The sequence below is a fragment of the Rhamphochromis sp. 'chilingali' genome (genome assembly GCF_963969265.1).
Source record: "Rhamphochromis sp. 'chilingali' genome assembly, chromosome: 6".
Lineage (NCBI taxonomy): Eukaryota > Metazoa > Chordata > Actinopteri > Cichliformes > Cichlidae > Rhamphochromis > Rhamphochromis sp. 'chilingali'.
The window spans coordinates 30,631,081-30,650,272 of NC_137933.1; the positions used below are offsets into that span (position 1 = coordinate 30,631,081).

Sequence of the window (19,192 nt, forward strand, 5' to 3'; positions counted from 1 at the left end):
CACAGACGAGTCGAGGGTTAAATCCAGACCCCTTTCTCTGTCTGTTGTGTAGCAAAGTTTCTGGTGAAAATAACAGTTGACAGCACTGGTTTTTGGTCCGTTCACAATCACGAGAAAAACAGACAGATTAGGTACCACAACCGTCTTGCATTAAAGTGTAATATTTAAACACAAGCGTGCCAAAACTTCAACCAGTCTGGTAATGCAAAGTTATGAATTGTGTTATGAGTTATGCCCTAAAAGATGAATTGTCAGCTTGCTTTGGTAATGCAGTTACCCTAAATCTGGTTTTATTTTTAACAATTACAAAATAAAAAGCTTTCTTCCAGAAGATCTGGGCATTGTAGTGGTGAAACAGGCCTAAACACTGCACTCATGCAGGACATACAAACAAGCAGGCAATGCACATTGGAGGTCGTTCAGCTGTTACCAACAGGCCCCACACATTAGGCCTTTGTGCTTTGAGAAACATTTTTTTTTTAACCCTGCCTGCAGCACAGCGAAGCGCTGCAATGTGCTGACACCATCATCAGCTATTCTAAACCTTTTACCACAGCTGTATTCCCAAAGCGTGATAAAGAGCGGAAGGAGAAAATAGAAAAAGCCTATTTTTCATTTATCTTAATTTGCCAGAGAAGCATCTAATTTTCTGATAAGATGACTGGATTTGTCTTTTTTCTGGATTATGGGGAATAAGACTGCTGTTTGGCCCGGCCGGACTAGATTCAACCATCACCCTGCTGATGATGATACATAAACGAACGGCTTATGATCCCCTGAGTAACATACAGATTGTGAAAACCAGCAGCGGCAGTGCAGTGCAGTGCAGTAACACATTATCGATCCAAACTTGGGGAAATTCATCACTGCGTAACCCAATGGAATGAGATCACACCAGTAACAATGCTCGTCAATGTGTTCTAATTACTGCATTATGATATGAGCACTCAGTACTAATTAGTTTGACCACACCTCTAAAATTTTGACTCCATCGTGCATACTGACATCATTTTGACAAAATCTGACCACTTACATCCAGATGGACAAAGAAACACCTGGCCAAACACACACACACACACACACTGAAAACAATACGAGCTACAATTTTGTGACTGGTGAAATCAGTACACTAAAACTTGACCTAAGTTCTACGGGTAAAAGTTGATTGCTTGCTTGTGATTTTTGTTGATGTTGACATTTTGGGGGTATGCATATTATAAGTTTAAGATATGGGATTAAAATAGGAAAAACAAACAAAACAATTGTGTGCTGCCAGCTCAGAGATAATAGATAATAACTTTGCAAGAAAAATTATTTGGCTGAAAAGCCTTACTGCACAAAAAGATGGGAGTTGTTATGATCAAACTGGGGAAGTCAAAGAGCCTCAAAACTGCATTCAGGGAGGCAGAGCACTGAAATCGATGTGGCCATGACTGGCCATCCACTATAGTGGCTTGACAGTTCAGGAAAAAGTACAACAGGAGCCAACAGATAAACTCTTTGAAAGACAACAATGGAAGTGGACTCCTCGACCTGAAAACATTGAACCTACATCACCTAACGCTCGTGCAGAAACAACAGAAAGACAAAACTGACTGAAGATGCTCAGCCGAAATGGCTACAGTAACAGTACAGAAGCCTGAGGTGAACGGCGGCGGTTGACGCCCTGTTCTCCCGTGGGCACTGGGATGATTGAGTCATTTAAGTCAAAGCATGATTTCAGGACACTCATTCATCACTTTGAAAGAGGCTAATGGCAAGTTCTGCAGCATGAATTAGGATCTGCACAGCAGTGATACCTTAGTGAACGCTGCTGAGTCATTTAAATATTTCCCTCTAAATGACCATCAATTAGATTACCCTTAGACCGCAATGGGAGGATATGTTTTTAATTACTGCCAGCCACTGAAGTGCAGTGACTCAGAGAACATCTATAGGCCCTGAGCTGCCAACTGGTATGCACAGTATGCAGCTGCCTTGCTGCATGCAGTGCACCGTCCTCATTACATGATTAGACACTGCATGGCAGGTATGCAAGGGGTCAGCAGTACGATTACTGGCTTTGGCTTTGCATTTCATTACATTTAATGGCACAGAGTGCCACAAATGGGACAGCCCTACAGTACCTTCACATCCCTTGACAAGCCAGTGTTAGATGCACTGACCTCATTAGTGCAGTGGAGGATACCTGTGTGGCCTATCATTGATCTCTGACAGCCCTTGGAGGAGTCAGCCAACTGGTGGTAGCTTGTCTTTCCCATAGCAGCAGCAAGCCGCTTTGGCTACAGGTTACTGCAGTGCATCTTCCCGGTGCTTTGCGGTGTCGAAATATCCCCCTTTGCGCAGGGTTGTGACCAAAATGTGGCCTCGACTATGCGTTACATACACCAGAGCTGAAAGTGGCCAGCCTTATCTTAACGCTGGCACTGCCGACACTTCAGCCTACTGAAAATAAACCATCATCCCCAGGTCCAAAAAAGAACTTCCACCGCATCTTTAAAAAGAAAGACCCGACAACTTAACGGCAAAAACTTTGTTGAAGACAGGCCTGCAAGACGTCTTTGGCACGAACGGGGTGGGTTATGTTGCATGTGCATGGTCTAGATTAGTGATGGCTAATGTGGCCTGGTGTCGCCCCTACTCCTTTATGCGCCTCTTTCCCCATTCTCTCCATCCCCCTCTCTCGACGCCATCTGTTTGTGGCATGAGAGAATGTGGAAGTAAAAAAAAGAAAAGACGACATTTTGGCTGTAGTTGTTGACCTACATCGCGCGGTTGTTTTCGGCACGGCGTGAAAAGCCGCACCGAAAGACAGTCGCCTAAAGAGCACAGACGGTGAAATCGCCGCACATAACGCGCATACATTTTCGAGCCTGGTCGGGAGGAATTTAATAAGTTACGGTTGAAATACTCCTCCTCCGCCTCGCCGGGCCGGACAAGTCAACGCGCCAGCGCCACATATACATTTCTGTTCCAATTGTAATCTCCAAAGGAAGATAAAAGCGCAACTCACCTGATTCCAAAATCGGTTTATGGTGGCGACGTGGCTGTGGTTAATTTTAATATTTGGGAAAAACAGTTACAACGGTGGGTCCCCGTTGTGTGTAGCAGGAAGGAGGGAAGGGAAGGGAAGAGGGGCTGACGTGAATGAATAAACAACTGAGCTCCTCCTCAACGCCACAGCGGACACTGGCTCAGCTACTTTAATAGGTACAGTTAATCACCACGCAGTGAGCATCATATGTTTTTGCACCTTTCATGAATTAATACTTCTGCGCTGTTTTTTTACACCCTTTACAATAATATACAGAGACTACAAAAGACGTGAGATGTTAACTTCAGAATTTCAGAATACATATTTTTGGCTAACCCTTATTAGGACTAACCTGTTTTACTGGGTAGTTTTATTTTTCATATTTATTTACATTTTTTAAACTGTGCTGGACACAATTGTATGAGCTTAACAAAGTCCACCAGGTGGCACTATGTCTGCATCCCAAACACAGGAGTGCATCGCCACCTTTCTGACATGTCTCCCCAATGTGATGTTTGTGTAAAGTTGGTCAGAAGGTTCCTTTGTGAGTGCGCATGCGCCATTAGCGTGCTGCCTGCTGTAACCCCTAATTTCCCTCGGGATGAATAAAGGATTCTGATTCTGATTCTGATGATGCACGGGCACTTTAAAGATAACCCTAACCCTCTAGATGTAAAGATTTTTTAAACAGAACTGTTACCGCATGCAAATATTTACTGTTGAAAATGTGTATATATGGAACAGAAGTAAGTATGCAGTGAACATAGACTGTATATAAAATGAGCTCAGACCTTCCACACCTATAATAAACTCCTAGGTCTAAAGGTAAGTCAACGCTGGTGCCTTAAACCAGCAATATTATTATAGCCACCAAGGGGCGATACGCTAGTTGCAAAAAAGTATCCGGTCCGGAGCCTGTGGGATAACACCTCTCTGACAGGAACCCTGTAAACACTTCTCTGATGATTGTACTGCCTTAGCTACTCATTTTGCTCACACAGAATAAAACGATAAGTCCATTGTTGTACATTTTAGTCTTTATACGTTTCAGATGGACCCAGTGGGCAAAGTCAATGTAGCGTCATAATTTTTTCTCACTGTCCAACCATGACAGCAGCCATAGCTTTGGGACTAACATTAAGCCTCCAGTTTGGTATTTAAGGTGACCATACTTCTTTGTTTGCTTACTTTTTAAATAGGATGTAAAAATAGGACCATATTTGAATTGAAATTCCAATAATGTAATTACTGGTTAGTTCACTTGGTTAGCAAGGTGAATCTGTGTTTCACTGTGATATTAAATGGGATGGTTATTTTGGCCAGGAGGGGGAAAAAGCATGTAAAAATAAATAAATAACTGAACAGTGTATTTGATCTGTCACTAGTGGCCACAGCTCTAATGGTTCATTACCATAGATTCATTTATTTTATACAGGTAACTACAGTTGTCACAAAGGGAAAAAGTAGAGGGACCCCTTTTAAAATTGCAGGTTGTTAAATTGGAAAGTGTAAAGTGACTCGCGTAGTTTTTCGTGTCAGCCTCAAGTGGCCATTTGTGTTACTGCAAGGTTTGGCACAAACAATAATAATTTATTATTTAATAATAATTTGGAATATTTTCCTGGGATTTCAAAAGCATCCATCCATAGTACAGGAGCTGAAGCCTGTCCTAGGTGCCACAGCGCCATAGGACAGGGGGGGGGCACACCCTTGACAGGTAACCAGCTAGTTGAAGGGTCAACACAGAGACAGACAATCATATTGACACTATTCTAGAAATGTTTTCCTTCTACTGTAGGTGCTTGATGTAATTAAATCACACGTGAAATAAAATTAAAAATCTTAAGACTTGAGTTATAAATTTAAAAGTTAAGTTATTTAAAACATGATCTCAGTAGGTGTTGCATAAGGCAAAAATAAGCCTTTTCTAGTTTTTAAAAAAGTGTGACAAATTCATGAAATGTTTTGCTGTGAGAAAACATACAACACTGACACTAGAGGGCACAAGCACTCCACTGAGCTCTTGTGACAGCATGTTTTTTTCTGTGTCTAAGTGCTTCACATGTTATTTGATTAAGATTCCTTAATTCACTGCTGTTAATGTGTGAATAACTACATCAGTGTTAATCTTTATGAAGTGTCAACACAGGCCAAGGCAGGTCCACTGTAACAGCACTTTATGACAGACACATCATCGTCTGTCCAGTGGGAAATAGCGCTTCCTTTACATTTTACAACATGAAAGAAAGTCATCTTCATTTGACCAAGTTAATTTGCTGCTGACAATCAGGAAATGACTGATGTTTCGTGTGCAGTGTGCAGATGTGGCCTCCAGTCCTGTTGTTCTGTGCTATCAGTCTATGCCAGGGGTGGGCAATCCCGGTCCACGAGGGCCGGTGTCTCTGCAGGTTTTAGATCTCACCTTGGGTCAACACACCTGAATCACATGATTAGTTCGTTACCAGGCCTCTGGAGAACTTCAAGACATGTTGAGGAGCTAATTTAGCCATTTAAATCAGCTGCGTTGGTTCGAGGACACATCTAAAACCTGCAGGGACACCGGCCCTCGTGGCCTGAGATTGCCCACCCCTGGTCTATGCAGAAGGCTGCGCAGGCAGGCCCCTGCAGTCTGTGATTATCCAGTCTTATTGACAGAATATGATCTTTTACATAAAGATGCCGCTGTGCCCTTCATTATTCACAGGTTCGTGAATACAGATGCGCTGCGAATTTTAAATGTTTGCAGGTCAGTGGTCTCAAAACTTTGGTTAAAACCGTGTCAGCGGAGTGAGATGAGTTTTTATTGATTTCTATGTAAAAGACTCTAGGGTAAGAGCACTGCACACTATGTCAGAGGGAAAATCCGCTCTTTTTCCCACAGGTAGCGAACAGTACCGGAGCAAACAACAGACAATGTGGGGGTGTTATAACTCATACTTGCTACACGCTGGCCATCTGAGGTTCTCTCACAGCCTTGCTTTAGCATATGCTTTTTTGTCTTCTGTTAGCAAAGCGTGCAGTTCAAATAAAAGATGGTGTATAAAGGACCATTTTCCCCCTATTCAAACATATTAATATTCAAGTCTTGTCCTGTTAGTTTATCATGATGAGCTACTGCCTGCTTATTATGTTGCAGAAATCTGTGCAGTAGAGTCTGCTGGAAAAAAGAGGCTTTAAAATGTTGCACCTGTGGGTGGTTATTTAACAGTGCGGCCTATCTCCTACTCGCCTACCTCCTGTCTAGACTGTGTGATTACCATCTGCTTCATCACTCTGGACTGTCCACTGTTTGCTGAGCTCTCTCTCTCTCTCTCTCTCCCTCTCACAAAACACAAACAGCCACAAACACAAAAATCTAAGATACAAATGCAGCTTTTTTTTTCTGCCAGGAAATCCACCTCTTAAAGTAGATTCATGACTGTCATATAATGTTACAAACTAATGTCCATCCTGCATAGTATTTCCAAACTAACGCAAGAACATTACAATGATTTGAAGATTAGAAACAAGTTGCACAATAATTAATCTGAAGCAGACTTAAAGGGAAAATGCATCAGTCAGACTTTGCCATATGCTACTTGTTATGGGCTGAGCTAGCTGGGGCTTGTTTTGCGTCGAGTATAATTTTCTTCTAAAACTTCACATAGAGCCAGTGATGAGATCATCTTTGAGACAGTTGTGTAACAAGTTTGTGATGGTGAAAATAACAAAGTAGAGGAAGTAGAAGTTGTGGCGGCTAAGCTAACCTTACCAAGTTAACATCATCATTGTGACTCAGTTAGAATAAGCACCAGTGTGAGCCTTGCTGTATAATCATTTAAAACAAAATCCAATCATTCTTGCCGCTTGTTAAACTGTACAGCCTGGAAAACAACACTGTAGCGATCACACACATTTAATTTCACAAATTACAGATGTTCATAAAAATGAAAGAGCCCAGCGTGCTTAATTTGTTACACAAGTGCATTTTAACTTGGGGCTGCCGTGTGTTTGCTATTCATTCCAGGCAGTGTAGTACTCTGGTTTCCCATTCACTTACAGTGGGTTTTTATTAGGGTGTAACAGTATTACTTCATTTGTCCTCCGGGCTCCCATTTCTTTCCTGAGATGTACAGGCAGCGGCGTGTCGGGGCAACTGAAGTTCACATGTTCAAATTCAAGCCAAATCTCCTGAGAAAGCATGTGCTGTTGTGTAAGACGCTCTTTCAAAGAAAAATCCCGTGTTGTCACGAAACATTTAAAACACAGAGAATTCTTTGCTCTGCAGCTGTGCAGGTATGTAGGCTCAGCTCAGCGTTTCTGATCAGCTGAAAATGATAGAGGCGTCTCCAAGTACACATAATAATAACATGTTTTATTCTACATTCCACAAAAATGTAAGAGATGCATGTGAACTTTGACAGCAGTGTGAATGCCGCAGCAGGGTCAGAGTGTCTCAGAAAGTTTAATATAGCCGAGGTCCTTCTATCCCCCTGGTGAGAGACCAGTAATTAACACGGGGGCATCTTCCTCCTGTTTGACACCCTGCTCTGGAGGTTATTTGAGGCTATGTGGCTCCAGTTAGGCTCGCTCAGGAGTGCGTGGTGTTAAAAATGTGTGAGCATGCAGAAGGACATGAAAGGAAAGCGATATCTTCATATGCAGCTGGCTGAACATTTCATAGGAGAAGACACATGAAAGTCTGCTGTCATGAAGCTTCTCTGTCATGGTTACTACATTATTATTTCTAGTCAGTGAATCAGAGAAGTTCTACATTTTCATCTTCTTTGTATTTACAAAGAAAACTCAGGTAATGGACACACGTCCTTAATCTGAGTGCTCATTTGTGAAAACTGTGCTTGATTTGATTACAGGAGTGCATCAAGTGCTTAACTGTGATTCTTCAGTCAACTTTAAAATGCGCTGACATCATTCATGTGGCAAGATAAATCAAATCATACTGATGTATTTTCTGAGCTTCTGAGTCCACTGAAAACAGGAAAAGCTTAAAGGATTTAAATAATGGCTCTTTACAATGTCGGGTTTTCAACAAGCGGTAATCAGTGTGGCACACGCATTAACTTTTCTTAATCCAGATAAATTATCCACTTGTTTGGAGCTGTGAAAAGTATTACCCAAATTACACAAGAGTTAGAAACTCTAGCAGAGCTGGCTAAGATAAGAGGGGAATGTTCGGAAGAAGCATGCTGTCAGGCAGCACATACAGACAGGATGCTGGGTCCGATGTGCTTCAGAACATACTGTACAGGCAACTAAACCTCACACATTCCAGTTTGTATTTGAATTATTACACTTACTATTGCAAACAGTCATTATTTTTCTTCTTTAGCCAAGCTCTCAATGGATGCCCATGTACAGCTCAACTCTCCTCCTCAGCGGTCCTTCTTCATGTTTACTTTGGTGTTTCTCTTCTTTGCTAGCCCTTTGCCATTTCAAAGGGCCACCTTTGTAAAGGGATCATTGCTCATTATGAAAAAAATGACCAACAGATCGTTATCCCCTCTCTGTGATTATAGTCCCCATGTCATCTATATTACACTGATGGAGAAGGTCACTGATTATTTTCTTTGGCTGTAAGACTTGCCAGATTTTTCTGCTTGCATGTTTGCTTCAAAGATGACGGTTTGTCAACATTGTGCTTGGCCATGCACTGACATTCTGACCTATTTAGAAGGGTTGACAGGATGCAGCTTCTGTAGAGTTTCAGTTTGCTGCTGAGACTGTACCGGGGCAATTTACATATGCCTTTCATCATTACTCACCGGGCTTTTCACAACCTGTTCTTGATGTCATTCTCCACTCCTCCATCTTGCCTGATGATGCTGCACAGGTATAAATACTTCTGTTGTTGGAAGTTGGATGCCATGTGCTTTCATTGGGTTAAGTGTCTCTGCACTGAGAAGCATTATTTATATATTTCTTTAGCTGATCTTCAGCCCAATTTACTCTCTGTAGTAACACAGTCCTGCATGTGCTAGTGTGTGACTGTGCGTGAATACTTTTCCTTATGTTCCATCTGAATAAAATCTGGTCTTTGACACGTCCTATAAGTAGATTTCCATGACTGCCCACCATTTGCGTGTGTACTGCATTACTGAAAAGCACATCTTGTGTAACATAGGCTGACTTTTAATTGCTGAAATGCTTTTTTTCTGCACAAGTAGCAGTCCTATTACTAATTGGTCCTGCTTTCCTCCAGACTGTTCTGTTCTCTGATCATCGGTGTTAAAAGGTCTCAATGTGATAACCTCTCCGCTGCAGGTTATCTCAGTGAAGACAGATCCCATTAAGCAATGATGACTTTACAAATACAACAGATTAATTGAGTTAAAATGATGTCATTATTAGATTTTAGTTCTGAAGTGGTTTAATACTGCAGTCCTTTGGGACAAAAATACACCATGCTTTCTGTCTCTTGCTCATATTAAAGCCTATTATGTGTTTTATCAATTCAGTGCTTCAAAGAAGCAGGATGTACTGTTTGCATACGGTGCAGAGTGAGAAGCATTGGTGTCATCAGCAAGATAAAATTAGGCTGGGTAACATGGATAATACATTCTTAGAAATTCCTCCAGCATTTAAACCCAAATCCAGTCTGACATGAACAAGAACTATGATATATAAAAATAAATTACTGAATGTTAATACGTTGAATAACAAACAAAAAAACCAAGAAAAAAATCTCAAAAATGAAACATGCACTCACTCGACACTTTATCAGGAACACTTTCCTTTTCATAAGTGCCTTGATTATTTGTGCCATAAATTCAACAAGGTGCTGGAAACATTCCTTAGAGATTATGGTCCATATTCACATGATAGCATCACACAGTTGCTGCAGATTTGTCAGCTACTCAACCACGATGTGAATCTCCCATTGCTGGCCCATTCCACCACATCCTAACCACATGCTCTGTTGGACTGAGATCTGGTGACTGTGGAGGTCATTTGAGTACAGTGAACTGGTCAGAAACCAGTCTGAGATGATTTGAGCTTTTTGACACGGTGTGATATCCTACTGAAAACACCCATCAGAGGACGGGTGCACTGTGGTTATGGTCAGCCACAATATTCATGTAGGTTGTAGTGTTTAAACTATACTAAGGGCCCCAAAGTGCACCCCACACTACTACATCAGAAGCAGCAGCAGCAGACTTAATCACTGATACAAGGCAGGATGGATACTTTCATACTTATGCCAAATCATGACCCTACAGTTCAAATGTTGCAGCAGAAATCAAGACCAAACTTTTTTCAAGTCTTCTGTTGTCCAGTTTTAGTGTGCCAGTCTGAATTTTAGCCTCAGTTTCCTGTTCATAAGAGTGGCACCTGGTGTGGTCGTCTGCAGCATTAACACATCTGCTTCAAGGTTCGACATTCTGTGCATTCACAGATGCCCTCCTGCATAGCTTGAGTTTAAAGAGTGGTTATTTGAGTTACTGTTATCTTCCTCTGAGCTTGAAGCAATCTGGCCATTCTCCTCTGACCTCTGGCATCAACTAGGCATTTTAATCCAGAGAACCACAGCTCACTGTATTTTTTTTTATGTATAAAGCCAGTAACAGTAATAATCAAAGATAAAGAGAAGAGCCTATTTTTGCTCCTTGTTCATTTACAACCTGGAGGATGCAAATATCTCCCTGAAAGCCGAGGGCAGCTCATGTGTTTGAAAGTTATACTGTTCATCTTGCAGAAAAAAGAAGTTAGCAAGGTTTTTGGTATCCAGTACAAAGCTTTGATATAAACCTTGTGATTTTTAGCAGATAGGAGGATGTAAGCCCCGCACCTGTTAGGGGGTTCTCCCTCCTTTGGAAAAAAGAATATTTTAGCCTGAGGTGAGAGGTTTGCACAGGTGCTGCTACTGTTTGATGTAGAAACTCTGACTCGGGGAAATCCACCCACCTTTATGTGTATCTGAGTTACTGAAAACTTTCTGCTGATTTCATAGTAGGTTTTACAGTACAATTTCAGATATCTAATAAGTCTTTGGCACATGATATCAAATGGAGAGTGTTCAAAAACATAAAGTTATGATTTAAAGCTGACAGGAGGCCACCCTGAGCGATACTTTGCTACAGATGTTCAGGCCAGAACTAAAGACTATAGACAGTTTGCAGGTTTATGCTTTATTTCATTACGAAGGTTTTCCAGTGACAGAAAATTACACTTTCAAAAAACCACTTAAAATACACTTAGGGTGCTTGTTTGAGCTTAACACCTTCCCTTAGTGTTCCTTGTATGCAAAGCCAGTTGCAGTAACTGGAGGTCTGACCATGGCCCCTCCTGTGGTACAACAACAGGAGAACCAGCCTATCTGACTCCTTAAGACTCAGCCCAGCTAGGTGTCTGACCACCAGACACTTGCTGACAAGCCCCCCACCCTGGGACCTGGCTCCAAGGTGAGGCCTCAGTAACCCACATTCACGTAATGTAGGGAGTGTTTTCTCTTCCAAAAGATCTCGTGAATTGCTCTTAGTTTACTATAATTCACTTAGAACCAGTTTGCCTTGGGGAAGCCTACTTGGGGCAAATTGCCCCCAACAACATAACTTGCAGGATCATTACGGCACACAGACCCCTACACCATGATAAGACTGTAATTCATGGAAAGGCCACACCTCCACATCAAAAAAGAGCCAGTTGAGGTGGATCAGGCTTCTGACCAGGATGCCTCCACGGCACCTCCTAGGTGAGGTATTCCGGGCATGTCACATTGGGAGAACACTCAGAGGCAGACCGAGGACACGCTGGAGAGATTCTATCTTTTAGACGGCTTAGTAACGCCTTAGTGTCCCCTGAAAAGAGATGGAAAGTATTTCCCCAGGAGGAGATGGGATGAGATCTTTCCCACTGACTCCCAGATCTGGATCCCACTTCTAAGTTGGGCCAAACTCTAACTCTCTTAAATTGAAATTGCAAGTCTTTCCATAACCTTTTGAATCACTGTGCAAACAAACCAAATCAATCAAGCGTCTTTGGCAGATGTAAATGTTGATCATTACTGCCTTTTCAAAAACACATGTTAAACATATTAATTGTAAACTGCAAAAGACAAGAAACTAACAGATGGCTTTCATGTGTAGATGTTACGCGTTCAGGCCAGCACAAATAAAAGTCTGTTCACCCCACTGGTCAGAGCAGATGTCTCAGCACTTATACCTAAAAACCAAAACTGTCTGCATGGCTTTCTCCATGGGGTAAGTTGGAAAACACATTTTAAAAAATAAGACCTGGTTTGTTTCCACTTCTTTATTGTTCCATAAGTACAGGGAAGAGAAGCACTGCTAAGAGCTTGCAGCAGGCGAGTTAAGTGTCACAGAGACCACATTACCCACATGGCTAAAAATATGAGATGGGGCTTTACGCTTAGGAGATCCCAAGTGTGTGACGGAACTTGCATAACCTATCAGTGTATCATTTAGTTGTTAACGCAGAAATATTGCTGGGAAGCTGTTTTGTTAAAAATAATAATCCTTACATGTTTGAATATTATAAAAGTCTCGCTTTAGTGCAGTTTTTTCTTTAGCTTTTCAGTGGACTTGACAACAAAAGGTTTAATAGGGATAGCACTTAAAAGTGGAGTGAAAGGGAAAAACTTTACCACTTCACTCCATCAAAAAGCACATCCATTATAACTGATGAAAGCTTGACACCGGCTACTGACTCATATGTCAGTGCAGCACATTCCTGTGTCATAGCCTCACACATGCTTTTATGTATCAATTAAATCCCATCAGCCAAAGGTTATTCAGTATCTAGAGGGTCAAAAGATGAGCCTGGGCTGATGTTCCCGCACATCCTGTTACCAATGAGTCACTTTAACACTAAAAGACCGATTGTATCATAAAAGAGAAAAAGTCCCAGTGGCCTTGTTGGTCACATCTCTCTGACTTTATTGTGGGCAGTGATTGCTTAGTACTCTTTTCTTCTCCCAAAGGTGCTTTAAGCCATTTAAGTCGAGCTCTTTGCTGAGATGTTCAGTTCTTGATGGTCAGAATTTGCTTTGAACATCAGTTTGGCTGAAATGTGATTTTAATGACACCCTAGGAGAATTGCTTTGCATTTAAACTTCAGTACTATTTAGTTTTTTGTTTGGCAGTGGTTTTTGTATGAAACTGGGACTCTGCGTGCACAGTGTTTAGATCATTTTAGCATAATTTGATTTTTTGGGGGGGCTTTTTTTGTCAGAGTTATTCACCAGTTGGATCCAGATTTTCTTTGTTCATTTTCTGTCTTGCCTTGAGCTCTTTAATAAGAATTTTACACCTACAAACACACTGTGCTAGGATCTTTTTGTTTGTTCTTGGCTGAAATACACTTGGTGATTCATTCCTCTAACAGTGTTTATTCAGCAATAAAAAGTTAAGTCCAAAAACGTTATGTTTTCTCCCCAGTCTTAGTGTTTCATAAAGGGTTTTAAATACAGCTTTGTGTAAAGTAAACACCAGTTGTGACTTTGTCACGGTCTGGCTGGCAGACCGTGGGGATGTGGGGAAAGGAGGACCCAAAACGCAGACTCTGCGATGCAAACAGTGCTCTTTATTTACAGTGAAAAGGCTGTAAATACAATAACTCCCCGTTGCTCCCTCGAACCCCGTGTGCGTGCTTCCCTCCGATATCTGTGCTCGTGCTCCCCGCTGTTGTGTTTCCGCACCCCCGTGCGTGCTGCCTCTCCGGACCACTCCTCCTCCTGTAGGGAAACCAGAGACGCAGCCGTCAACACTAACCCTCGGCGGGCATATACGCACAGCACAGACCTACGCTAACACACACTGACTTGGTAAGATAACTCAATGATCCCGCGTCGGTGGGAGCTCCAAGACTCTCCTAAGTAGCTCCCCCGACGAGCCCTGATCAGCGGCAGGTGTGTGGCTTCGGGTGTGGCCAGTCCCTCCGCAGGGCCACACCCCTCAGGCCTGCAGGTGGCCGAGCTCCATCCTCCAGGCACACCCGCAGACATACACACCCATACCTCGCCTAAACATATGAGTGGGACACAGACTAACACAGCACAGAGAAACACACATATGTACACGCACAGAGAAGGGGAAACGACACCAAAAATACATAATAATAATAATACACAGGTCCATGACTGCCCAGGGATCCTGGGTCGCCCAGTCCCAGGACCCTGACAGACTTTTACATTCCATTTGCTATATTGATGATATTGTGGTAAAATAAGGTAAGTGGAGCCCATCCCAGCTGACAGAGGCAGGGTACACCCGGGACAAGTAACCAATCTGACACAGGGCTAACACAGAGAGAGATTCACACCTATTGAATCACCAATTAACTTAACCCCATTAATTGCATGTCTTTAGACTTTGCTAGGAAGCCGGTTTACACAGAGACAACCCATGCAAACTCCATACAGAAAAGATGGTTCACTTAACATAAGCTACAGCAGTTTGCTGACCATGACGTGATGATCAGAGTCAGGACACTTGCAGTCAAATTGTTGGTATCACTAACAGGCTGAAAGAAGAGAGAAGATAGCGGTTACAGGTTAAGCGCTTCCTAACTAGCCATCTTGGTCTTGAGCATTGTTATCATCAAAAACATGGTCTCTGTTATTTCTAGAGTAATGTTGTACATGCTGTTTTATAGGACTGTCATTGTTGGTTTCCAATTATTCATAACATAATGGTGATGAATGCTGGGTTGAGGGGATCCTGTGAATTTTTGCCTAGAGCCTCTGTAGACTCTGGAAGTGCAACTGTATTTCTCTCTATATTCCCGTGTCTTTGCCCTCCTTGAGCTCGGCTCTGCCAGAGTTTTTTTTTTTTTTTTCTTATTTAAAGGGATCATTTTTATTTTTTTTTCCTCCATCATTTTCTTCATTCCCAAATGCTTGCTCAAAGCAGGAGTAAAGCATTTAATTCTTTGCTATACAAAGAAAACTGAAATTGAAAGCGTGTTGCCTGTCTGGCACTGAGTGTTAGAAAGGATACTAGCAAGAAAAGGTTGAAGGTCTCTAAACATGAATCTGTGTGCACAAATATTTTAATGCCGGAGTACGCTCTCCTCCGGTGTCAACCTTTGGTATTTGGTATTTGGTATTTATTTATTTATTGTCATTGTCAAGAACAATGAAATTGCATTTGGGGCTTCCATACAACCCCAAAAAAAGAAGAAAATAATAAATACCCCTTAAAACCCAAGTGTACATATTTAACCCAGTGTGACTCCAATGCAATAAGACAATCCTTAGCAATAATGTTCGTAGAAATTCAGACAAAGACCTGAGAAACATGACAAAATACAACAATGCAACCCATTCATTATTATTGTACTGTGAGATATGATATCAGATATGATAGTTATCTATTTAAGAAAGAGGGGGGGGGGGGGGGCAGGAGGGGGAAGAGAATAAAGATATGATGCACCAATGCAGACCAGTTCATTGCTATTAAGAAGTTGGATATGGTTATTGTCCGTGAGAGGGGGGCAGAGAGTTCAGGAGCCTCACAGCCTGTGGATACAGGCTGTTGGCCAGTCTGGATGTTCTGGCCTGTATAGACCTGTACCTTCTCCCTGAGGGCAGCAGATGGAAAAGGTGGCGCGCAGGGTGATGTTGGTCCCGCAGGATACTGTGCACCCTCCTCAGACAGCGAGTGGGGAAGATATTACTGATCTCTGGCAGACTTGTTCCAATAATTCTGCCAGCTTCTTTCACCACCCGCTGGAGTGCTTGCTGATCGGCCTTGGTGCAGCTGGGGAACCACACTAGAAATCCATACGTCAGAACGCTGCTGATGGCACAGCTGTAGAAGTTCAACATCAGAGATCTGGGAATGTGTGCGCTCCGCAGTCTCCTCAGGTAGTAGAGGCGCTGTTGGGCCTTCCGTACAACTGAGGTGATATGGTTGCCCCAGGACAGGTCCTCGGTCACAGTTACCCCCAAGAATTTAAAACTGCTCACCCTCTCCACCGCCTCACTGCCAATGAAGAGAGGCAGATGGTTGTTATGACCCCTCTTCCGGAAATCTACAATGATCTCCTTGGTCTTTTTGGTGTTTAAGACCAAGTTATTGTCGTGGCACCATGACTCTAGTTGTTGCACCTCTGTCCTATAGTTTGTCTCATCATTGTTGGATATAAGTCCGAGCACTGTAGTGTCATCTGCAAACTTAACAATGAGATTGGACGCGCAGGAGGAAATACAGTCATGGGTGAAGAGAGTGTATAGCAGAGGGCTCAGAACACACCCCTGAGGGGCACCGGTGTTGACCACAAGGGTGGAAGAGGTGTTCTTACCCACTCTGACACTCTGTCTACGGTTAGTGAGGAAGTCCACAATCCAGTTGCACAGAGAGGAGTTAAGTCCCAGTTGGTGGAGTTTGGGACGGAAGCTCTGATGTGTTTAATGACCAGTCTCTCCAGGCATTTGGCGGGAATGGGGGTGAGTGCCACAGGTCTGAAATCGTTCAGACATGTGACATTTGACTGTTTTGGGATGGGAACGATGGTTGCTGCTTTGAAACAGGATGGTACCAGTGAACAGGACAACGAGGTGTTATATATAGAGGTGAAGACGTCCGCCAGGTCCGCAGCACAGTCTTTTAGCACCCGGCCCAGCACTCCATCCGGCCCGGCCGCCTTCCTGGTGTTAATGCTCTGGAACACACGCCTCAGCTCATGAGTGCTCAGGACCGGAGCAGGGTCGGTTGAGGGGAGAGGGGACAGGACAGGGTCGGTGTTCTCCCTGTCAAAACGGGCATAAAAGAGATTTAGATCCTCAGCCAGAGTAGAACTGTCGGCTGAGGGTGATGGTGTTCTTCTTTTGTAGTCCGTGATAGCCCTGATGCCCTCCCAGACCTGCCTTGGGTTTGTGTTGTTCTCAAACCTGGCCTCGATACGCCTCCTGTGCTGCTGCTTGGCAGTCTTGATGCCTCTTCTCAGGTTGGCCCTGGCAGCACTGTATGCCTCCTGGTCCCCGGATTTGAAAGCGTTGTTCCTTGTTCGAATAAGTTGTTGAACTCCGTGTGTCATCCAGGGTGGATTATTAGGGAACACACGGAATCGTTTCCAAGTTGTTACATTGTCCACACAGAAACAGATGTAGTCCAAGACAGTGGAGGTGTAACTGTCCAATGCGACACGATTGTCAGTGTCCTGCACCTTGAATACATCCCAGTCTGTGCAGTGGGATGCCTACCTTGCCTACCTTTAGCGTAGGTGTCACCTTCCTGTGGTTCCAGCTCTCAGCTTACCAGCTGACACACCTGCATAACCTCCTCCCCTCCTGCTCTTAAGCACCGACTTATCCATCTGTTTTTGCTCCATCCGGCTTATCCACCTGAGATCACTCCATCTACTCATGTAGCAGTCTTGCTCAGGCTCTCAGTGTATCCTTTATAAACTTCACTGCCTGCCCCCTCTTTCCTGCCACTACTGGATACCTATCTGTATAATACTCTCCTGAATTCCTCTATTGTACTTTATCAGCTTGTTGTAAGTCAACTTTCTTGTTGTTGCATTGTGCATTTTTAATTAACATGCTGGAAATGATGAAACTGCATCTCTAAAAGGTTATATTTATACAGCTGGGGAGAATTTACACAACAACGAAAAGAAACATTTTGTGTTAATTATTCCTACGTATGTCGTCTTTGATAAGAAACTCACTTTCCTGACTGTACAAGAAATCACTCCAGGTTCTGCATGTCTTTTTTTTATTAACCAAAGCTATCTTGGAGCACAGAGAGGACTATGTGACGCTATTTGAAAATCTTTAAGCAACTCTGGCCCTCAAAATCCAACTTTTGACATTAAGTGAAAATGAATGTGTAAGTACAGGATATGACCAGTGTTTCTGGGAAGAAAGTATGATTAGGGTCCCACTCCTTGTCACAGATTGCATCATTTCCTGCTTCTCCCCTCCAGGATGATTGATTTCAAATGTGCTTCGAGGGGCTTGGCTGGCCTGGACAACAATGACTCTTCTACATCTCAACAAGGTCAGAGCTCTACAGTGTAAGAGTGCGTTTGTTGTCTGTTCTCTGCTGGCTCTCCTTCTGTTTCTCCCTGCCTTTCTTCTCAGATGTGTCAGTCCATCAATGATTGATGTCTCCCCGTAGGACTTGACTCATCTTTCACCTGCAGCCTGCCTCACAGCTGTTCAATGAGCTCAGAACCGGCCCACATGCAAGAACACACAACTCTGCACAACATAATATAAGCCCCCTTTGAGCCGATGTGGTTTTTGGAGAGTCCAAAGCCTGATGTATCACATGCCTCTGTTTTTTCACGAATCCTCATGCATTCAGTATTTTTCTCTCCGCCTAGTTTTTTCCTCTTCATGTTTGTTTTGTTTATAGCGGAGATTCACAACTGACAGATACGTCCAGATGCTAGCTATGTCTCCTTTTTGCCATCTTTGTTTGAGAATAAATGCTTTTATTCAATGTATGTCACACCCTTTATTGCCATTCCCAGGAGCAGAGGAATAAAAAGCCACTTTTCAGCTGCATGGGCTGTAATTCCATGTTGTCAGAGCCCATTGTATTGCAGAAGCTGCATCTGTTCTTGTCTTGTATTGTCTATTGATGATGTGGGAGCGGCAGACGCCTCAACGGGCACAATTATGCAGCTTCACAAACCAGTGAAACTGCATTTCCCTATACATGGATCAGCGTTTTTTGAAACCAAAGGTGAGGAAAGGCTGAATAAATATGTTTATCTTCCACAGCAACAGAACTCTAAGCTTTATGCGAACACTCAGCTCCTCAGTGCCTACGGTAACATATTCATGTAAATGAGCAGGTCATATACCCTCAGCACTGGCTTAGCCGCAATATCATTTCTGTTTGTTTGGCCTTGGTTTCTGGTTTAGGGCAGAGATTATGCCTGAAGAAAGTTTTAAATCAAAATCCTTGCTTTAAACAGACAAAACCACATGTGTTTGGAAAAACATCTTTTGAAGAGGCCACTCAAATATGTGACTGCTATCGACAGCTAGTATTTTGTATTTTTGCTTAACACAATGCTCAAAACAGCAAAGGCTGTTTGACAAAGCAGCTGTTTTAGTTCTTAGAAGTAAAACTGCTGCTATGGAGACACATCAAATACATGGAAATATTCATATTTGTCATTTTTCTTTGCTCTTTTGGCATCCTTTCACTGGATCTCTGCTCATTCAGTATTCAAACATGA

At 42.8% G+C, this 19,192-nt stretch overlaps 1 protein-coding gene and 1 long non-coding RNA gene across 2 annotated transcripts in view; one reads left to right on the forward strand and one right to left on the reverse strand.

The window, feature by feature from the left end:
* znf710b (zinc finger protein 710b) overlaps nucleotides 1-3,146 on the reverse strand; it is a 27,711-nt gene extending 24,565 nt beyond the window's left edge. The window contains exon 1 of the mRNA XM_080885925.1: nucleotides 3,014-3,146. The gene's annotated coding sequence lies outside the window, so the exon portion shown is untranslated. The remainder of the gene's footprint in view (nucleotides 1-3,013) is intronic.
* Nucleotides 859-18,404, forward strand: LOC308399007. The gene is made up of 3 exons (XR_013972054.1): nucleotides 859-2,575; nucleotides 17,924-17,997; nucleotides 18,118-18,404. It is a non-coding gene; the product is annotated as an uncharacterized lncRNA (long non-coding RNA).
* Nucleotides 18,405-19,192: the final 788 nt, after the last annotated feature.